Source organism: Macrobrachium nipponense, chromosome 21 (assembly GCF_015104395.2).
Source record: "Macrobrachium nipponense isolate FS-2020 chromosome 21, ASM1510439v2, whole genome shotgun sequence".
NCBI classification, from domain to species: domain Eukaryota; kingdom Metazoa; phylum Arthropoda; class Malacostraca; order Decapoda; family Palaemonidae; genus Macrobrachium; species Macrobrachium nipponense.
Window position 1 is genome coordinate 32,660,097 of NC_087212.1, and position 20,000 is coordinate 32,680,096.

The window sequence follows — 20,000 nt, forward strand, 5'->3', positions numbered from 1 at the left end:
TTAATATGCTTAATATGGACATCTTACTAAACTATATCGCAAATTGACAGATACCGAGATCTTTACCGTCATCTGTTTACGTTTTAACATTGGGTCCCACGGGGCTGGTACTAAACACGGGCTCGTGGGAGCGGTTGTGGTGTTAAAGTCAAAACTCCCCAATATAACTTGTGAGAAAAGGTTCGCTATTTCGATTTACGAGCGATTCTCAACGCTTCGACAAACAGATCTATCCTTTCACATGAATGTCGAGTGCCACTTACCACCAGTGCCTTAGCCACTGCTGCCCTTTTGGGCTTTTCGTATTGATTTCCGTCGAACCACACATTCTTGCCACCTGGCACTCTCTCTCTCTCTCTCTCTCTCTCTCTCTCTGCTGCTATACCTGGGGATGGGGGGCGGTCTTCTTCTTCTTCTTCTTCTTTGAGAGAGATGAGTGATATCGCCGTGTCATGACATTTTCTTCCCATTCGAGGGTTTTCGCCTTATTCTATTTTCCTTCTCGGTGTCCTGTGTCACTTTTTTTCGCGTGTTTGTTAGTTTGTTGGCCTCGTGAGACTTACCAAGTCCCAAGACGGTTTGTTAGGAAGTATGAGAGTTGTTGTGGCATTGTGGAATGTTTCCGGTTCCGTGGTTTATTCAGTTAACGTATGTCACCGTTATAATGTTTTAAAGTTTTATGTCAGAGTGGCGTTAGGTACTAATAAAAGTTCTTGCACCATATGGGCAAGGTTCACCTGGCCGTGTTATGGAAAGTCTGAATATTTCCTTTTTATTTATGAGGCATCATTGATCCCTGTTGTAATATAGGTGTATTTGTTCATTCTGGCATTCTGACAAGTTATTTTTGTTCTTTTTCTGGATCGTTTAAGTCTAGCTTTTTATGACGATGCTGGAATTCCATGAACGCTGCTATTATTAATACTACGTCATTCTACTCTGTATTTATGTGGGTGACTGTTTGTCCTTTAATTTATATTTGTGTGTGTGCGTGCGCGCGTCCCTAAGCACTCAGGTTTTGCAGTCTCCCATCTTTGAAGTTGAACTTTCCTTAAACTTGTTGTTACTAAAGTGATGGTTTTAATGAAATTTAACGCATTTTGCGTCCTTTCCCAGGTCACGCGTCCATGACTCGCACAGCTCAATTTCTGAAGCGCATTCTCTTCATTATCATATACCACATAGTTTAGGAAACCATTTTTTTTTTCTCCTTTCATCCGTTTGAACACTGACCCCGTCTTTAATCACAGTCTTTGACCCTGGACCCCTTTTGCTCTTTAGAGCACTAATGGCGATCATCCGCGTTGTTCGGTTTTCTTTCTACCGTCATTTCAATTAGTGTCGTTAATTGACTCTCGATGGATTCGTACCGTTTCAGTCATGCAAGCCAATTTATTCCTTTGTGGGGGAGCGTGCGACTGGAAAATCCAATCAGCATCGACAGATAAAAAGATCGAGGACCTTACAAACAGGTTGCGATCCCAGGTCCGCGTACGATTCACGTATTGTTTCCGTCTGTCCATCCGTCTGTCTGTCTGTCTGTCTGTCTGTCTGTTTTTCCAAGGGACGGTTGGGGACCTCTACGTCATCTTGTTGCTTTTTCCGGTTGAGTTGTCCTTAGTATTGTAGTCTTCATTGATTAGCGAATGCTCAAGTTACTGGTCGTATAGATTCGGAATTCTCTGCTTTAGGTATATGTAAATGCCTGCGTTCGGTATCAGTTTGGCTTTAAAACTCTCCCCCCCCCTTCTCTCTCTCTCTCCACACACGCACACACACGCATATATATATATATATATATATTATATATATATATATATATATATATATATATATATATATATATTAATTCCCAGGTAGAGCGAATTAGATATTAAAGGACATTTGTAGCTCGATGAATGTATATGAATCACGGTGATATGATAGAAATTCATATATATATATATATATATATATATATATATATATATATATAAATGTATATATATATATATAATATGACTGTGTGTATGTCCTAGAGACAGGGAGAAAGAGAGAGATCATTGCGTGTTGTCTTTTCCGTAACAATCTCATTCAGTGTCACGCAGACAAAAATATGTAGAGGGACAGAATTCTTAGAAGTCATCTCGCTCCACTGGAACCATTTCGTCAATCAGTGGTGTTGTTGATTTAGACTGTTCAGTGGCCATATGAGATCACATCACGCATTCTAGAGAAAGGTAACATGAAAAGGAAACTGTAAGTTGGGTCATAAACAATATTTCAAACTCCATAGCTTTTACAACAACAACAGCAACAACAACAGCAATAATAATAATAATAATAATGATAATAATAATAATAATAATAATAATAATTCAAGACGGAAACAGTATGGAAAAAAAAAATTTCTGTACGGAATTTTTATTTTTATTTTTTTCCCTTTTTTCTTTACTATGACACCCGAGGGGAAGCAGACTGCTCTTCCCTGATCATTATATACTGATTATTTTCAAAGGTATAATGGTTTTGCAATGAAGGTAGAGCACAACATGAACTAGAGTAAATTCTGTAACTTCTTAATAATTGAAGGGGGCAGCTGGTTATAAATGTGTAGTTCAGTAACAATACGACATCTTGGAAAGCCAACGTGTGCCATGCTCACACATTGATTTGCATTTAAAAACCACATCGTCTGATGCTGTCAACAAAACTAGTATTGTTCATAAAGTTTCCCGTAAAAATTGGAGATGAACATTAATAAACATGTTTCCATTACTGAGAGATTGTTGTCTGGTGGCATCAGCCCTCTCGTTCTGGAAATGTGGGCTCCTACCTAAAATTGGCTGATTGAGATCATCTCTGGAAGACATTTTCCCTTCTAGTCATTTCCCATAACTTCTGTTTCGATAGGGAACTGCTCTAGCAACTCGTGCTTGCCCCTCTAGAGCTTGTGTGCTGCTGGCTCTGCAAAGTATTATTGGCATCTGTGTGGTGTCACATGTCACTCAACTCACTGTTAGAGCGCTACCAGGCGAACAAACTTTTAACACAATAAAATAACGTTGGCCGCAGATTCTAGTGTTTCTTAGTCTGCAATGAATCAGATGTTACAAAAAGTCTTATCTGACAGGACCTGTAAAGGAAAACACTTTTTTATAGGTTAATTAAGCTGGCGCAAGTTAAGTATATCTTGGTTTAACCAGACCACTGAGCTGATTAACAGCTCTCCTAGGGATGGCCCGAAGGATTAGATATTTTTACTTAGCTAGGAACCAATTGGTTACCTAGCAACGGGACCTACAGCTTATTGTGGGATCCGAATCACATTATATCGAGAAATGAATTTCCAATCACCAGAAACAAATTCCTCTGGTTCCACGTTGGCAGAGCGGGATCGAACTCGGCACTGTCGTAAGCTGGCTTAGGCCAGCACCGGCTCTTGCTCCAGGAGTAGTCCATAGGAGGCAGTAGGTTCATGAAAAAAGTATGTTGGAAAGAAAAGGGAAAAACAGGCAGGGTTGTAGTCCCTGCAAACCTAGGGTATTTATGAGCAGAAGAAAATGATTGAAACTAGAAGGCAAAAGGAAGAAATTTCAGTAAGGCAAAGAGATCAGATACCATTCGAAAGAACTAGCGTGCGGTTAGGAATGAGGCAGATGATATGGGTTACCACTTCGTACCTAAAGAGGATCCACTGGATATTCTGTCTGCTGTTTGTCACTTCTGTTGTATGGTAGACATGGGCAAGTACTGATGTGAATAAGTCGGCTAGTTGTCTGCTGGTAGCTTCAATGTCCAGAAGTTCTTCATTGATGTGCTTCTTGGAAAACGCTCAGGAGGTTGAGAAAGTAAGGAAATAAAGACAAAGAACTGTCAGCAGGATGAGGAGGGGATAATGCTTAATGAGTACGAGTGTGACAATCTTCTATTGACAGCTGCTGTCTTGAAGGTGAAATGGTTTCAGTTTGAGTTCCATCGTCATCCATAAATGGTTGAGATCCTGGAGATGTTATTTTTACTTTCAGTGTGTGCCCTTCATTTAGAATGTTTGGGATCCTGGCATGGTAACACTTACTGGAAGGCAAACGTGTTGAGGCCTGGTAACATTTGGCATCTGTGCTTGGTAGGTTTGACATTTTTGAACAGAGGCAAGCAAATGCCACTGTTGTATCTGTTGTTTTTGATGCAACTCATTAAAGGAGCAAACCAGTGGATTTGATAGCATTCAAACCGACGACACTTGAAGTTTCACGGTGGCTCTGGAGCGTACGGTTCTGCATAGAAGGTGCCCCATGCATTAAATTTTGTAGTTTAAGGAACGGGGCCTATCGTTGCCAATTTACTGGAACTTGACACGTACGCAGATGCCTTTACAAAATGTTTCCATGAATTCTAGATGTTATAGTAATGCAATAATAATAAAATTGCTCTAATAATCATGTATATGTGTATATTACAAATAGATATGCTAAATTCACTTATTTCCACGGTTTTGTGTAAGTCTTATCCGAAGTTTGAAGGGTAAACACATATCAATTGGGAATAGTGACGGAGCTACGTAATGATGATCTTGTAACAAGGAGAGCGAGTTTTTTCCACACATTTGATAACACTGTCAATGTAGGGAAGAAAGTATGAGCTTTAGGGTTGGGGCAAGGGAAAAGCCACGGTGATGGCTTTGGCAGTCATCCTTGATGGTTGTGACATTAGAAAGGTGGAGTGATTCTTGAAAATGTTTTCCTGCAAACCCGAGACCAGCGAGTGTGAAGATTTCATAGTCGTACCCGGGCAACATTCGTTGGCCGGGCTGCAGTAATGTTTTTGACGCCATTGTTCGTGGATTCTACAGGAGCTTACGGTAATGATTTAATGCGCCATGCACCATTATCTTAGTTTGTCAGAATTTTTATAGTTTTTTTTCGTTTTTGTTTCTTGCTTCCGTTAATCTTTACATAATGTTATTTGATATTTTTTCTTCTTAGTTTCCAATTATATTCCTTCCGTTATGCTGTAGCTTGCTTACGACGCTCATATACTTTTTGGCTTGTCTATAGATTTGTTCAATTTTAGAAATAATGATTTTCCTGTATTGTAGTTTTACTTCGTCGTTTATTTGTTTTATCATATCTGATTTTTGCTTCTTTCTGTTACGTAGTTTGTTCTTTACCTCCGTATTTCTCGTTTAGATTTGGCTGCTTTCCATATTTGGGGCCTTGAGCTTGCAGCATTATTCTTTTCCAAACAGTGTTGTAACTTAGTTCATAATAATGATAAAGACTCGTAAAATCTACATAATTTATAATAGTGTAATCGAATTTATGCTCACCATGAAGTTTCAAGTTTATTGCACGGCTGGTGAACAGGCTTTTCTTGTCACAGAATTAGGCTTACGTTTATCGAAGAAAGATGCGAGCAGGAGAAGAGGAATAAGAGACAAATTAGGCCTACATCACCGAAGTTGAAATATATGTGACGTGGATTGTCGTTAAGAGAGAAATCAGGTCGAGAGAATCCTGAAGGAGAGATTCCTCCATCAGGTGTACGAAACTTCTATGGAAGTTAATGATATCGTTAATCTGGCGAGGGACATTAAGAAAGAGAACATTAAGGCTCCATGGAACATGAGATCCGGCCTGTGTAGATCACACAAGGACTATAAAACCCACCCGACCTTAAACTCTAGGCAAACGCATTGAGCTCTGCCTAGGCCTACTTGGGGAAGGAGGAGGAGGAAAAAATAGGACGTCTCTTTCAAGAAAGAAGCTTTCTTCTAGTGTATAATATAATATATATATATCTATATATATATATATATATATATATATGTGTGTGTGTGTGTGTGTGTGTAAGTTTAAGAGTCTGCAGTTAAAAAAGAAATAGCTTTGTTAATGTGTGTGTATAATATATCTTATATATAATATATATAATATATATATATATATATATGTGTGTGTGTGTGTGTGTGTGTGTGTGTGTGTGTTTTTGTGTGTGTTTGTGCGTGTGTAATTGGAATAACAACAATGCCCTCGTAACTTCTCGAATTTTCACACTTTTTGAATATGCTTATCACACTACAAAGACTTAGATCCAAGTGTAAAAATATGAAGTAATTCTCATGTCTATAGCAGGATTCGAATCTGCATCGAGGATATCAGAAGGAGGTTATGTGGGTGTGTGTGCATATATATATATATATATATATATATATATATATATATATATATATATATATATATAGATAGTATTTCATTTCATGGGGAACCATAGGGAAAGGCATCGTACTCAGGTACATTTATTTTGCCGACGTTTCACGACTCATAGTCGCATCCTCAAGGCTATAATTAAAGATGAATACACGAACATTAAAACTACACACTGCATAATTCATAAAAATTACGCAATATTTAACAATTCAATGAACATCGGCATGTAGAACATTTAAATATTTATGAATATCTTAAAATAGAAAAACACAAAGCGCTAAAATTATGTACAGTAAAGTTACATTAAAATTATTTTAAAAATTACAGAAAAAACATAAAAAAATTATGATATGTATGAGAAAAAATAAATAAAAAATTAAAAATAAATAAGTAACACTAAAACAGTAAGGCTATTCTGTACCTTATCCTCGCAAAGGACGGGCAGTGACGAGAATTTTTTTAAAAATATAACAAAGCACCCTCTAGGTCGATGAACAACTGAACAGAGGAGGATTGCCTCGAGTGCTTGTTTATATTTTTTTAAATTCTCTGTCACTGCCCGTCCTTTGCGAGGATAAGGTACAGAATAGCCTTACTGTTTTTGTGTTATTTATTGATTTTTCATTTTTTATTTGTTTGTTTCTCATACATATCATAATTTTTGTACGTTTTTTTCTGTAATTTTTAAAATAATTTTAATGTAACTTCACTGTACATAATTTTAGCGCTTAGTGTTTTTCTGTTTCAAGATTTTCATAAATTTTTAAATGTTCTACATACTGATGTTCATTGAATTTTTAAATATTGCGTAATTTTTATGAATTATGCAGTTCGTGGTTTTAATGTTCGTGTGTTTATCTTTAATTATAGCCTTGAGGATGCGACTATGAGTCGTGAAACGTCGACAAAGTTAATGTACTTGAGTATGATGCCTTTCCCTATGGTTCCCCTGATGAGATGTACCTAGAGCTGCAGCTCAGTCTTCTAAGGTTTATAGTGCATATATACTATATATATATATATATATATATATATATATATATATATATATATTATATATTATATATATATATATATATATATATATATATATATATATATATAATTTCAGTTGTGCAAGGTGAAGGACAATCCTTTATTCCCATTATATGAACTTTTATTGTTGTCGCGACGTTTCAAGACATGAAAGTCCCCTTTTCAAGCTAAAGAGAGATAAAACAAAAGTTAAAATCACAAACTCAGACTACAAATTAAAAGTTTAAAATGTTATACAAATATAAAAAACAAGTACAAAAGTACGGAGGAGTCATTACCATAAGGTGCTGAAAGCACAGACCGAGTGACAATTTGGGCCGGGTCAGCTTCGACTTGAACTCACGAGAGATACAGAGGTGTAGAGGAAGACTGGGTGTTTAACTGCGGAACGAGTTGTTTAATGAAGAGTGATTCTAAAATAGGTAAATGCTGTTCGTTAGGTGATTGGCCTATACTTTTAAAATCTTTGTAATTCATGTCATGTTTATATATCTTTGTATGTTCGCGTATACATGAAAGCTTAGGATTAGTTAATTTGACACCTGTACTATAACTAACGCTTCGATGAGAGTCTAATCTCACTTTAATCTCACTTTGAGTAACCTCCGTGTGGAGCCGACGTACTTTCCTAGATTACATCTCGGGCAATTAAATAGGTCATCAGTGGATCGAGTTTCTCCTTGTGTTTAAACAAAGATCTAATATTCATTGGGTTGCAAGGTATTAGTATTAATTCAATTTGTTAATTTGTATTCCGAGTTTGTGATTTTAACTTTTGTTTTATCTTTCTTTAGCTTGAAAATGGGACTTTTATGTCTTAAAACGTCGCGACAACAATAAAAGTACATATAATGGGAATAAAGGATTGTCCTTCACCTTGCACAGACTGATGTCTACTGGTTGATAGAACCGCCTTCAATTTTCATATATATATATATATATATATATATATACATATATATTTATATATATATTATATATATATATATATATATATATATATAAGTATATTATATAAGCTATTTCCCCTTTAAAAGCAGGATCGTGGATGAACTTCCTGTGCAGAAAACTTTCATAACATCAGCTGCTTGAAACACCTACAAAGAAGCTTCATCAACAGTGCTGTAGACCCCTCGCCACATGTTGTGCCATTTGTCTCTTGTCTCGCATTCAAACTACTTTAGCTTTCGCTACATCAAATTAGCAATAATATTTATATCTCGAGCTACTCCCCTTTTCACCAAATACATCCGTCTCCATTCACTTCCATGTGCTCGTACTTATAAATAATGCATTATACCTTTCCTTACCCCTTCCTGTTGGCCTATCCAAGAGGCCACACTAAATAAGATCGAGTTGAATCAGTCCACTTGGACTCTTACCCCACATAACTCTTCTGTCAGGGTGACATTTTCACGATATAATTTTGCACAAAATGCACATAGTATATCAGGGTATTCGAGTAGTACAGTCGAGTCTTCCCGAGGCAGTCCAAGCCAAGTTGTGAATATTCCCAGACGCGTTTTCATTATGAGTCATTGTGAGTCCTTTGTGGTGATAACACAATGCAGCTTGATGAGTTGATAGGTCTATTTGTAACCTAAGTTATCGGATACTCCCTACTTTGATAGTTTGGATGTCTCTTGAACCCCAATGGGACGTCTGCAGTTAGTGTTCATTTCGTTGTCGGTTAGTCTTATCTCATCAATGACCTTCTTGAAGGGTTTTTTCTCATTCCCAGGGAAATGTAAAATTTGTCTGGTTTATTTATGTGACTAGTAACAAATGGTCAAGTTCCACGTAAAAGTATCTAATCCTTCGGGCCAGCCCTAGGAGAGCTGTTAATCAGCTCAGTGGTCTGCTAAAACTAAGATATACTCAACTTTTAACAAATGGTAAAAAGCAACAAATTTTATCTCTTGGTGTTGAGTTTGTGCAGCCATAGTCATTTCCAAGTTATTCTTCGTTGCTGAATCGACAATACTTCCTGACATCATTTGAAAATGAAAAAACTGAATTGGTCTGATTGAGTAGAGTGACTTTGATGACTCTGAAGAATCAACGCGTATGCAGCCATTCTCCGGGGTCCAGCACTGCCATCTCCCTCGATGTTAATACCATTGCTTTTAAATCTTCTTGCACAAGCACCCTTCCTAGCATGCAAACACTGCATTTCACTCACATCCTGCTCCATTCTCGGACTATCACAAATTGCTCTTGTCACATTCAGTCTTAATTATTCACTTGTTGAATCCCTTTACCCAGCCGCAGTCTTCTTACACCTAAAGTGCTGCCTTTGCCTCAAGCCTTCATGTTTCATCTACCTCAGACGGCCTTTCTTTGCCATTCCAGCCCTGAACTTCCACCTTTGTCTTATTCAGTCCGATAATATCCCATTTCTCTTCTTAGAAAATCAGATATCATACATCTTGCCTTTCCTGCACCATTTCCAATCACATTCCAAACACCCTAGGCTGAGAGTAGTAGTTTTCTCCTTTTTCAGTTTTCAGTATATATAATATATATATATATATATATATATATATATATATATATATATATAATTCTGCAATTCTTTCCACCATTAATGAGTAGGAAAAGTAAAGTACAATTTTAGTGCTGTAAAAGAAAAGTAGAGATGGCTATTTGTCTGTCCGTCCGCACTTTTTCTGTCTACCCTCACTCAGATCTAAAAACCTACTGAAGCTAGAGGGCTGCAAATTGGTATGTTGATCAAGTATCCATGAATCATCAAACGAACCAAATTCTAGCCTTCTAGCCCCTGTAGATTTTGTTTTTTTTAGGGTTAAAGTCATGATCGTGCGTGTGGCATCGTTATAGGTGCCAGCAACACAGGCCACCACTTGGCGTGGCTGAGAGTTTCATGCAGCATTATACGATGTACAAAAAACTCGATTGCCCCGAAGAACTTTGATGCATTTCTTACTTGTTTTTATATCTTAAAGGCTTCTCCTATTTCCTTTCCCGCCGAGGTGTGTGTTTACTTTCAATCAGACTCCTGGTTAATCAGCAGGATTAGCTGGCAGGAGAATTGGTGGCCCAGCTACTGAGATTAACCATAGAATTATTGAGGTTATGATCATGAAGTCAAATGATAACCCTTTAACCCTTTCTTTTATAAATGTTGCCATTTACAACTTGCGTTGACAGGAGCTAGTGTTTATACAAGTCATATTATTATTATTATTATTTATTATTATTGAAATGCGAATCCGGGAAGTCATCGTTTTTAATAGATCCGACAAGCTAATGCTTTTGGCCTTAATTAGATACTTAAGGCAATAAAGAAAGCTTCTTTCTTGCCGTTATGGAAGCAGTTAGGAACTTAGTATCCTTATTAATTAGGTAATCGAAATTTAAGTTTGGGCGGGATAGAATAGAAGCAGTTTCCATTGTGAATTCGGGGGTTACTAGCAGTGTCAAAGTTAAGATGAGGAGTGGGGAGGCGGATAAGAGACAATGAAAGCTCTCTCTCTCTCTCTCTCTCTCTCTCTCTCTCTCTCTCTCTCTCTCTATATATATATATATATATATATATATATGCGTGTGTGTGTGTATTAATAAAACCGCCATTATATTACAAAGCCTATTGCTGCAGTGAACATTATAAATGTTTTATTATTGGGATGAAATTAATTTAATAAATGGTGGCATTTACTTCCTGCTTGATCACGACAATGTCTCATATCCGTCTCAAAGACAGAAACTTTGAGTACCAAAAATTATATTTGTATTCGGTTATTGCGATAAGCTAAATAGAGCTATTGAAGGTACCATTGTTCTTAAATTCTCGCTGTCGACCAACGCCATCTCTCTATTTAGCAATTACGTTAAACAACGCATTGTTCATTTTTTTATTTTCCCGTTGGCAGCTTTGTACTGTCTTCATAATAACAGAACAATATATAATCTTGCATCACACAAAGCAGCCGCCTTCATCATCGGCGTCATTATCATCTTCGTGGCCAATACCTTTGGTGGTTCTCATCTCCCATCTGGTGCTGCTGCTCCTCGACCCCACTCGAGCCAAGGACAGTGATAATCCTATCGACGGGATTTTATAGTGCCCCGTTAAAGGACTTCATGAACAAAGTCCTATCGAAGGATTTTATCGCCTCGTAAAGGCGCCCACGGACCGAGTAGCTCTTCAGGGGCTATTTGCAGTGTTGCAGTGTAGTAGTTGGCTGATACATTTGCTCATTGCTTTTGTCTTCATCAAAGGGCCTCTTCATCTTGTTCTTCTTCTTCGTCATCTTCTTTTTTCTTCTTCTTTTTTCCCTGCTGCCGGGAGAGCTTGACTTTGGAAATAGAGACGAGTGCCATCGATGGAGGTCCGCGGAAGGTGGAAATCTCTTCGGCTGATTGCATCTTACGGTAAAGTACTTCTTCCTTGAGGCTGAGATTGGATGGGTGTTCCCTTCTCTCTCTCTCTCTCTCTCTCTCTCTTCTCTCTCTCTCTCTCTCTCTATATATATATATATATATATATATTTATATATATATATATATATATATATATATATATATGCGTGCGGTTGTATGTGTGTGCTTGAGTACATTCCAACCCAGGGTGTAAGTTCATCTCTCTCTCTATCTCTCTCTCTCTCTATCTCTCTCTCTAATCTCTCTCTCCCATCTATATATATATATATATATATATATATATATATATATATTTAAATATCACAGACACATATATATGTATATATATATACATATATATATATATATATATATATATAATATATATATATATATATATATATATATATATGGCCTGAGGCTGTTTCATCTTTAGGGTGGAGTTCATCATTTTCTCTCATCTCTCTCTCTCTCTCTCTCATCTCTCTCCTCTCTCTCTCTCTCTCTATATATATATATAATATAATTATTATATATATATATATTTAATTCGCGGAACTCCGGTCCAGACTAATAAGACGAAGTGTATCAAAAGACTCAATTAGCGTCATTGAAAATAACAGGAGATACAGCAAGTGTTCTGCTTTTATCCTAGGAATCGGATTAATGATAGCAATTACTTCTCGCGTACTGACATGATAATAGGCGTAATCTTAATAACGGTATATCTGCGATTCAACCTCAACAAGATTTCCTAAGGAATAAGCAGACTGGGTTGTTATTAACAATAACGGCTGTAATTGATATTACAGGAATGGCCTGTTCCCTAATCACCGTCACAGTCAGAATTTGTCCGGTTAACGGAGTATAATAGTTTGGCCAAGAGGGTTGCTTATTCAGAAAGGGATTAAGGTCTCGTTTGATTTTTCCATCTTCGGGGTTTAAAGTATGCTCGAAAAGGACATTCCCTAAATCTGAATGTATTTTCCAACGGCCCCCCACTCTCTCTCTCTCTCTCTCTCTCTCTCTCTCTCTTGATTTTAAATTAATGCTTGAAAAGGAAATCATCTAAGTGCAGAACGTATCTCTCTCTCTCTCTCTCTCTCTCCTCTCTCTCTCGTAGGGGTTAGTACCGTCAGCGCACCTCACGTGTTGAACTGTAGTCATTACTAAAAGGTGTTTGCTGTGTACCTTCGGCCCCTAGTTACAGGCAGTTATTAGCATTTTATTTTACCTCTGGTCCCATTTTCTTTCTTTAGTTTTGCTGTCCAACCTCTCCAACTACTTTTTACTGTGTCAAGCACTTAACGGTTGCAAGTGCTTGGCTTTGCAGCCGAATTTTCATAAATCAAATCAGCTTCGCCTTTGAACCTCCCTTCTCTGGATATTGAAGCAATGCTTGAAAAGGAAAGTCTCTCTCTCTCTCTCTCTCTCTCTCTCTCTCTCTCTCTCTCTCTCTCTCTCTCTCTCTCTCTGAAGGCATTTTGCTTCGTAAACCCCCGTTGCATTTCAACAGAAAAAAGAAAGTGTCTCTCTCGACGCGTAATGGCTCTGCAGAAAAGGAATCCCCAAGATTTGGTCCAGACGAAGAGAAACTGCTTCCTAGATCGAAATTTATCGGGCCTTCAGATTAAGAGCAATGGTGGTTAACATGATCCTGCTTTGATATATATTTTATCCGGGTCTATTCTGCTTTTGTTTTGCACGAGTTCTGCCTCTGCTGATATTAGTACGATTTCAAGTTAAAAGTCAATCCGGTGGTCCGAAGTTCGATTCTCGGGTCGGCCAACGCGGAATCAGAGGAATTTATTTCTGGTGATAGAAATTCATTTCTCCATATAATGTGGTTCGGATCCCACAATAAGCTGTAGGTCCCGTTGCTAGGTGACCAGTTGGTTCCTAGCAACGTAAAAATAACTAATAATTCGGGCCAGCCCTAGGAGAGCTGTTAATCAACTCAGTGTTCGAGTAAAACTAAGATATACTTTTCAAGTAAGAAATGAGGTAGTGGAATGATGATTAGATGTGTTATTGGTGTTGTTATTATTAATGGTACAATATTTGTTGTTTTATTATTTTCTGTGGCCTGGCGTCGCTGTTTGTGATCTTGATGAAAGGATTTGCACCTGAGGTCATCTGCGTGATTCAGTCGATTGATCATTATGGATGATTAATCCACGTAGAGGAATCGTGCAGTCTCTCTCTCTCTCTCTCTCTCTCTCTCTCTCTCTCTCTCTCTCTCTCTCTCTCTCTCATCGATTTTATGTATAACCACGTATCATTTGCTACATGGGCAAGAAAAATTACTCATACAATTGCTCCAAGGTTAAAGTTATAATTGGAAAAATAGTTTCAAACATGATACTTCTTAATTTGTAATAATAGTCTTTATGAATACTTGTTTGAACGAAATGACTAGTGCCTTCGCCAGCCACCTCTCATGTATTGTGCTGGGAGATATAATGCTATAATCAGACTCATTATTCACTTACAATTCCAACAACGCTGTCTTAACCATTACCATTTCGCACTGGCAATGAGGAGCGACGTTGCAACTGCAACAAGGTGTTCTTCACAATGAATTAGGTGGAAATCGGTCTTCCTAAGCATGTGATTATTCTCTTCTTCGTTGTGGTATGGTTTGACCTTTGGAGAAATGACCTTTTTCTGTGTTTTAAGGTATTCAATTTATTTTGTCATATTTGTTCGTATCATGATTTTTTTTTCAATTATAACTATCACTCAGTAAGCATCATGGAAATATATATTTATGTACAGTATATATACATATGTGTGTGAATGTGTGTGTCTATATATATATAGAATATATATATACACACATATATATATATATATGTATATATATATATATATATATATATATATATATATATATATATATATATATTACTTCAGGAAAACCGAAGACACATGATGAGATAAACAGGATTTATTTGCTTGCGAATGGTTGGTGTTCCAGTGGTTATGTTTTAATGTTCTTTTTTCACTTTTAACTTTGAATTATTATGCTAATTTTCAAATTACAATTTTTAAATTTTAAATTTTAGTTTGTAATTTTTATGTGTATTTTGTTTTTATTGATTTATAATGTACTTTTATTTCAACAGACTAATGATGCACAAAGTTCCTGTGCAAAACGTTTCTTAGCAAATAAATCCTGTTTATCTCATCATGTGTCTTCGGTTTTCCTGAAGTTATGTGTATGGAAGTTCCTGCATATCCTATATATATTATATTATATATATATATATATATATATATATATATATATATATATATATATATATATATATATATATATTATATATAATAATATTCCGTAGTCAAGAGAGAAAAAGTTAAACAGTTCTACGTAATGCTCGTGAAGTAAAAAAAGTAGATTTACATATACGCAAACTTTTACAGAGAGAGAGAGAGAGAGAGAGAGAGAGAGAGAGAGAGAGAGAGAGAGAGAGTACCTAGCATTCACAGCAGGCATTCTTCTACCTATTATAATGTTAAAGCGTAGAAGATAATTTCATCAAACACTTGCAGCATCGAGTTACTTCATGATAATTATGTGTGTACTTATTCCAACATATCCTTAGCAATAACAGCATGGCGAATACTTTAATATTATTTCAAAAAATTAAATGAAAGGGTCCAGCAATTGACGAGATCTATTTTTACATACTGCTAATGAAATCTTTAGTTCCCCATTATTAATATAATCTGCAATTCTCCATTACTGATAGAATCTGCCATTTCCCATCACTAATAGAATCTGCTATTCCCCATTACTGATAGAATCTGCAGTTCCCCCATTACTGATAGAATCTTTAACTCCTCATTACTGATAGAATTTACATTTCCTCATTATTGGTAGAATCTTTAACTCATTATTACTGACAGAATTTACATTTCCTCATTATTGATAGAATCTTTAACTCCTTATTACTGATAGAATTTGCAATTTCTTTTTCCTGGAAGAATCTGCACTGCCCTATTACTGATAGAATTATCAGTTTCTCATTACAGATAGAGTCTGCAATTCCCAAGTAACGATAAAATCTGTAATTCCCCATGACTGATAGAATCTGCAATTCCCCATTATAGATAGAATCTGCAATTCCCCATTACTGATAGAAGCTACAATTCCCCATTACTGAAATAATCTGTAATTCCCAATTTATTGATAGAATCTACAATTCTCTATTACTGATAAAATCAGCAATTCCCCATAATTGATAGTCTGCAATTCCCCATAATTGATAGATTCTGCAGTTCCCCATAATTGATAGATTCTGCAGTTCCCCATAATTGATAGATTCTGCAGTTCCCCATAATTGATAGATTCTGCAGTTCCCCATAATTGATAGAGTCTGCAATTCCCCCTTCCACCCATTACTAATGAAAACAACATTTTGCCAGAAATGACGAAGTCTTTGTTACCAGTTACTGGTGGAATCTTCATTTACCAATTGAATCTAAATTCACCCATTACTGGATGTAGGATCTAAATTCAATTATTACTGAATGAATCTAAATTCAGACTTTACTAAATGAACCTAAGTTCAGCATAACTGAATTAATAAAAATTCAGCCATTACTGAGTGAGTCTAAATTCAGTTATTGCTGAATTAATCAAAATTCGGCCATTACTGAATGGACCTAAATTCAGCCATTGCTGAATGAATCTAAATTTAGACATTATTGAGTCTAAATTCAGCTATTACTGAATAAATTTAAATTCATCCATTGTTGAATGAATCTAAATTCAGCCATTACTGAATGAATCTAAATTCAGCCATTTCTAAATAAATCTAAATTCAGTTATTACTAAATTAATTAAAATTTAATTCAGATATTACTAAATTGATTAACGTTAAATTCAGCATCAGTGAAAGAATATACATGTAACCATTACTGATGGAATTCCAATGTGCCCATGACGGATGACAATGACATTATTTGCAAATTGATGAATAAATTGACACTCATTCATCACCGGCTGAATCGTTTATGCATTGTACTCAGTCCAGATAGAATTCCCATCTACCCATTGGTGATTTCGGAACCTCAGTTTACCCATTAATGATGGAATCCAATTCAATTTCGGTCGTTTCCTGGGGCGCCGAATATTTGGGCAGAATCAAGGGCCGTGTTCCAGAGATGCTTCGGATTTTTCGATAATTGAGCAACTTTTTTTTCTTTTCCTTTTTCGGTCCTTTTCCTGAAGAGGAAATTCGGCTGCCCGATCGTGGCGTTTCAAAGCGAAAAATGAAAACAAGAGGAAAAGTTTCCCGGCGTAATTTCATGGTTATATTACTTTTCCGCAGCTTGCCTTTTTATTTTTTTTTCATTTTTAGATTATAATCAAATGCAAAGCTTCAAGATTTTGCTGTCGGGTTTATGTATTACGCTGTTTCTCTCTCTCTCTCTCTCCTCTCTCTCTCTCTCTCTCTCAATATCACTGTTAACGACTTAGATGATGTAACACCAGTTTTAGTAGCCATAAATCATTCTCTCTCTCTGTCTGTCTGTCTGTCTCTCTCTCTCTCTCTCTCTCTCTCTCTCTCTCTCTCTCTCTCTCTCTCTCTCTGTACAAATAAATAAATGATCTATTTGTTAAGTTAGAGTTTATACAGTTTTCTTAAGTTCACCACTGACAATATATTTGTGTTTCACTTTATTTGCTTTATGTTATGTAGAGCCCTAAGGATACTTAATCCAACACCTACTATTCTTACGTGGAGACGAGTAATTTCCTTCTGTTTACTTCAAAGATCTGCTTATACAATTCCCGCCCACCTTAACTCATTCCAGAAGGCCACTACGTCCTGCCCGTACAGAGTAGGCCATGTCTCAGGCCTTCGCTGAGCAGAACGTTGAAAATTAGAGCAGGCTAGATAGAAGTTTCCAATGGAAGTACTGTTGACTTTAAAATTCGCTTCGTGGTTTTAATTGCCTTCCATTAGAGGTTACCGACACACTGGAATCCTTAGTTGGTCTTGGTTTATCGGTTCAGGAAAAGAGCTTGGAATCGATTATGGTGTTAATTTAGATATGCTTTCAGACTAAAACGTTTTGATTTTAAGTTTTATGTCGACAAATATATATATATATATATATATATATATATATATATATATATATATATATATATATGTATGTATATTGGCCAGTGTTTATGAAGTGTTGTCATTATTATTGTTGTATTCACTAGAGCTTCTGAAGCGCTGAGATAAATTAAGTTAAGTTTACTTAAAAATTATTATAGTGTACTGATAGGCTCACGGACCATAGCCAGAACAAACAACAGTGAGCATCACATGAAACAATTACAAAATTTATGCTGCTGCTACAACAAAAACAACAACAACAACTAATACTACTACTACTACTGTTACTATTACTTATAATACTGTTGCAACTACTACCCCTGCTACTACAAGTACAACTATTGCTACTGCTACTAACAGTAATAATGGCTGCCCAGTCAATTTTATCAGCGAGATCGTAATTACCAATACCGTCATTTGATAATGAAAACATTAACGAGCGGCAGTAATTTAGCGAGGGAAGATAAATCAATAGAAAATAATATCAGCGGATGAAATATGGCCTGATACCGTCAGCTGTAGGATTGGAACGAAATATCTACAACGTAATTATGTTGTTATAAAAACTAATAATCTTTGGTAGGTATTACGCATCTTGTTTGAGTGTTGAGGAAGTGTCTGATAAATAGCGGATTTGTCCGTCATCCTCTTTGCGTTTCTAAGGGATAAATTGTCTACAAATTATCACCAGAAATTACGAGGTTGCTGCTGAGTAATGTGTACAGGTCTCGAATTATTCATGCGTGAGGGTGTGGGTGAGTTGTGGAGTATTTATAATTCAGCTTTGAGCAGTTTCCTAATTTACCTCTCTCTCTCTCTCTCTCTCTCTCTCTCTCTCTCTCTCTCTCTCTCTCTAATATATATATATATATATATATATATATATATATATTATATATATATATATATATATATATTCCACAGCTCTATTGGAAGATTTAGCATGATGTTTGTCTTGCTTTTATCATGTTTTCACAATATTTTCTTATTTATAGAAATAATGCACATCCTTACACACACACACACACACACACACACACACACACACACACACACACACACACACACATATGTATATATATATATATATATATATATATATATATATATATATACACAGACATATACATATATATGTTGGAGCGGTACTTCAGAAGCTTATTAAATATTCTTTATTGATAAATAAAGCCCTCTGCATTTGGCAATTTCATAACTCATCATGCTGCTATAAATATTCAACTTTGCATTCCTGAATCCCCTTGCAGTAATGGGATGTAAATAAAAAATTAAGCCAAAGTTTCATTTCCAAGTGTCACTCAGAAGTAGGATTTGTGATGTTTGTTCTTTCCTACTTCGTTGTAGATGACTTGTGGGAGATCCCTGCCCTAGAAGTCAATGAAAACAGCACTACCATTCTTTTCATCACTACTGATGATTAAACCCCAAACGCTGTAGGCTTTTCTTCTACCCCACTTGTGACTGAGCAGAGCCAACACACATAAGTGTTCGACACCAAGTCAGATTAATCCCTAAGAAGCCTGGAAGATACAGCGAACCACTGTAAACCTATTGGTCACAGAGACTGCTTGGGCCTTTTGTCGTTTTGTAGAAACCAGGGAAGCTAGGTCACGACTCCATGACCTGCCCTCACCCAAGGAAGAATTTTATGTCAATAAAAATCCAGGGTACCTTAAGTATAACCCAACCAAAGATAAAAAAAAAAAAAAAACCTTCTCAAGGATGAGGTCAGGCATCCAGGTAGTTCTTCTTCATAGAGAGAGAGAGAGAGAGAGAGAGAGAGAGAGGTCATATGTCCTTGTTGATCTGTGTAACCCTTGCCGATTTCTGTGAATCGACTACAGTTGTTCTGCAGTGGCGATGTGTGTACTTCGATTTGATGAGGCTCAGCCTAAGAAACTCCACTGACTCTCTTGAGATAGTTATGTTAAATTCCCAACTGTTAGACCGAGAAGAGAATTATGGGCGTTTGTGAAACGCCCTCACCTTCCTTGACAGATATCTGTTCTGCTACCAAGATTGATCACTGCTCAGTGTAGCTTAGTACTCTACCTTTTTGTAGGGGATGAATAGTGTGTGAGAAACCTCAGGTTTCCAAAGCGGTTCTTTAAACTAGCGACTATGGCGGTCAGTGTCAGCTATCCCGAAATACTCGGATACTTGGAATTAAAGAATCAAATTAAAATAACTATTGTTGATGCAGTTCAAGTAAGTGACCGATGAAACAAATTTTTGCAATATCCATTGGGCTAATTTC

At 36.4% G+C, this 20,000-nt stretch overlaps 1 protein-coding gene across 1 annotated transcript in view; it reads left to right on the forward strand.

The window, feature by feature from the left end:
• The window catches only part of LOC135197578 (uncharacterized), a 719,352-nt gene that overhangs the window by 161,700 nt on the left and 537,652 nt on the right, over positions 1–20,000 (forward strand). The window lies entirely within an intron of this gene.